Below are 3,638 nucleotides of genomic sequence, written 5' to 3' on the forward strand. Positions count from 1 at the left end.
ATGCAAGCTTCGTATCTTTGTTTTTGCGCGCGGGTTGCGGACCTCGTTCCCCATGGTCGCTCCACTTCTTGAAAGTTGTCGACGAGAGGTTGAGCTCGGAGCGGGTGCCTCTCCCCGCTGCGGGACGTCGCTCCGAATACCAACTTCATTTCTTCTTTTTGCGCGCGGGCTGCGGATCTCGCTCCATCTTGGTCGCTCCCATTCTCGAGAGATGTCGACGGGGTGTTGGTTCGGAGCGGGTGCCGAACCCCGCTGCAAGAGGTCGTGCGGCCTTCGTTTCGTCTGGAGCGGGTGTCGTAGGTCGCTCCCATTGCCCGCTCCGGTGCTCTACTCGCTCAAACAACACTTTCCACTCCCTTTTTGATCCCAAATGTTTACAAGTGCCTCCAAGAACTCCAATGGACACTCCAACACCTGATAAAGACTTATGCAATGCAAAAAGGAAACTAAAATGCATAATCCCTAATCTAAATGACCAAAACATGCAAGAATGAAGAGTTAAAACAATGCAAATGTGCAAGATATCAACTCCCCCACACTAGTCCTTTACTTGTCCACAAGTAAACTTTCAAGAGCCGAAGAGAGAGAGGTTTGAAAATGGGAACTCATAACCAAAAGAACACTTTCTAGCCATCAACCTAACATCCTAAGGAAAACATAGCAAATAGCATGAGCAACTTTCTTAGTGCACTCTAGTTTCTCAAGGCTTATCAAGACTCTTTTATCTCTACACAAGGCACATTGTCATCCAACCAACAAGTTCCTTAGCCAACTCTCACATTCATTCACACACACACACACAAGATGAATTCTTGCAAATGGATATTTGATCTCAATCATTTGGTTTGGTGAGAAAAGGTGGTCTAACGTGAAGAAAAATTGGCTTCGATTGCATCATTTATAGTGGCTCACACTCAAGAATGGGAACAAGATCATTATGCAAAATTTATGTAAGAAAAGAAGCAATTCATGCATACAATGCTTGTTCTCATCATTCTACCATTTTCCTAAGTACCTTTAAGTTCTACCCTTCTTTTCTTTCTTTCCCAAACCTAAAATACTCCCACTTTTATCTCTCACCCAATGAACTCTCCTTTCTTTCCTTTGATTTAACCAACTATGGACTTGTTCTTCTGAATTTAAACCTTAGACTTAGCTCTCTCTCTTTTTTTTTTCCCCACTCACTTATTGTTTCTTTGATTCTTTTTTTTTTTTTGGGGAGGGGGTTCTATTGATAATCTAGAACTTTTCATTTCTAACTTTCTTTGTCCCTAGGGGTTTCTTACTTTAAACACTCTTTTTGGTTCATCTCTTTCACTCAATCTCTCTAATTCCCAAGATCAAAAGAATTTAAGCTCACAAACCCAACAACCATCCTAGAGGCTAACTCAAATGAGGTCCTAATGCTAGCCAAAGATGAGGACAACCCTATTGTCGCTCCTAATACTCTCAAGATTTTGCACATGACATGCTATCAATAAGAGGCCTCACTCAATAAAATTATTGTTGGCTTCAAAAAATGGTGAGGGTTAATGGGTATGGAGTGCCATTTGGGTTAATAGAGATTGGTACAAATGAGAAAGATAACCCAAATGTGTATAATATCCATGATCAAGTATGCAAATGTCCATATGCAAGAGAAATTAAGTTCATTAAGCCTTAGTTCATTTGGAGTTGGTTTCAAGAACAATGTCAATCATCAAGCAAGCAACCTGTTTCAAGAAAAGTTTTCAAGGCTCGAAGCTTACAAGCTTTTTCAAGAGATGCTTAAGCTACTTGATACGTTTAGCTAGGATGTCAAATTGAGTTCTAGATATGTGTTCGTTACAAGGTTTCTCCCTATTCATGAATGCAACCTATATGCTCTAGACTCAGTCCTAAAAATGCAAGTGATGCAATTACATGCTTCTTTTTGTGTTTTTCAAATTTTTCAAAAAAAATTTGGTTTTTCTATGCAAATATGTATGTACAATGCAAGACTCAATGCAATATCATCAAAGCAAACATGATCAAATACTTGGTACCTCCCCCAAACTTAGTTCACACAGTCTCTGTGTTAGTAAGTTGAAAGAGATACCCAAAAGAAAGAATAAATGCAAAGAAAAACTGGTATATACAATGGAAATGTTGGAGTGGTACCTCAAGCGGAGAGTGGAGAAGGAGGATCCTTCCCACTTTCAAGAGTGATGGTGAGGACTTGAGAGAGAAGCTCTTGAAGCTTGACTGGATCATCTTGGAGCTGTGGATTGATGATGGCCTTTGCACTTGAGAATGACTTAGACCTTCCCTTGCACTTGATCTTGTACTCAATCACTCCATCTTTGAACTTTATTGGGTGAAGATTTTTCAACAGAAGTAGGGTGAGGTTCTTTCATCATCTTCTTCTTGTCATGAGTAGCCTCTATGGCTCTACTCAACCCCTCCTTTGTAGCACTTTCCAAGTGCTCATCACACATCTCTTTAGAGGAGTCTCCATCAAAACCTTCTTTCTCACTAACAATCACTTCATCCTTGAGCTTCTCAATGGAAGGTTCTCCATAAGTAATGGTTCCACAATACTCAAAATTCATCATTGGAGACTTGATTGGGTAGGAGACAGCTTTGTTCACATAGAGGAGTGTGACCTTCTTGCTGGAAAGTAAATGCAAGCTCCTACTGTTGTGAGAAATAGTGTGCCAAGGATCAATGAGACTCTCTTCTCAGTTGCCATCTTCAAAACAGTGAGATCAATAGGGATGGTGCAGTCTCCAATCTTCATAGGGTAGTCTTTGATTAAGCCTAATGGAGTTGTTGAAGAAGAATCTCCAAACATGAGTGAAGATGTGTTTGGCTCCATGTTCTCAATCCCAAGACTCTTCACCATCTCCATTGAGATCACATTCACACTTGCACCAGAATCAACAAGAGCATCATCAACTGTGAACTTACCAAGGGAGCAAGACAAGGTGAACTTCCTTTGGGTTTCTAGTTTGGGAAGGGACTCTGGTGTGACTGGTGGTTCAAGCTGCATAGTAGAGATGTTTAGGAGCTCTCCTATTTCTTCTTTGTGAGCTAAAATGTCCTTGATGAGCATCATTTGGACATGAGCATCATGCATATTCGATATCTGTGGAAGCTTGACTCCTACATCTCCCATGTTTTTTCTGAACTTGGAGATCACCTTCTTTTGAGCTTTAGTGAGGAACCTTTATGGAAATGGGAGCTTGTCGTAAGGTGATTGCTCAACCACATGAGCTTCTTCTAGCTGAACCTCTTTCAATTGCGTGACAGCTTTCCCAATAACCGGTTTCTCAGCTTTGTGTCTAACTGGTTGCAAAACCTTTCCCTCAACCTTCTTTACAGTTTGTATCTCAACCCTTTCCCCAATCTTATTGTTTAACCTTCTCCACAATTTGTGCTTCAGCCTTGGCAACAACTTTTGTTCCATATATGAGTCTTTCAATATGATCTTCCTCTTTCTCATGATCACTCAACTCAATCTCAGAAGTAGTAGAGAGGATACCATTGCAATACTCTTTGGGATTCTGCTCTGATTTTCCTGGTAGAGATCCCATTGGGATCTTGGAGGTTGAAGGCATAGAGGCAAACTGATTCTCCAAAGTCTTGAAGTGAGAGGAGAGTTGTAGGAACTTGTTGTT

This window comes from Brassica oleracea, unplaced genomic scaffold, assembly GCF_000695525.1.
Source record: "Brassica oleracea var. oleracea cultivar TO1000 unplaced genomic scaffold, BOL UnpScaffold00859, whole genome shotgun sequence".
Classification (NCBI taxonomy): Eukaryota; Viridiplantae; Streptophyta; class Magnoliopsida; order Brassicales; family Brassicaceae; genus Brassica; species Brassica oleracea.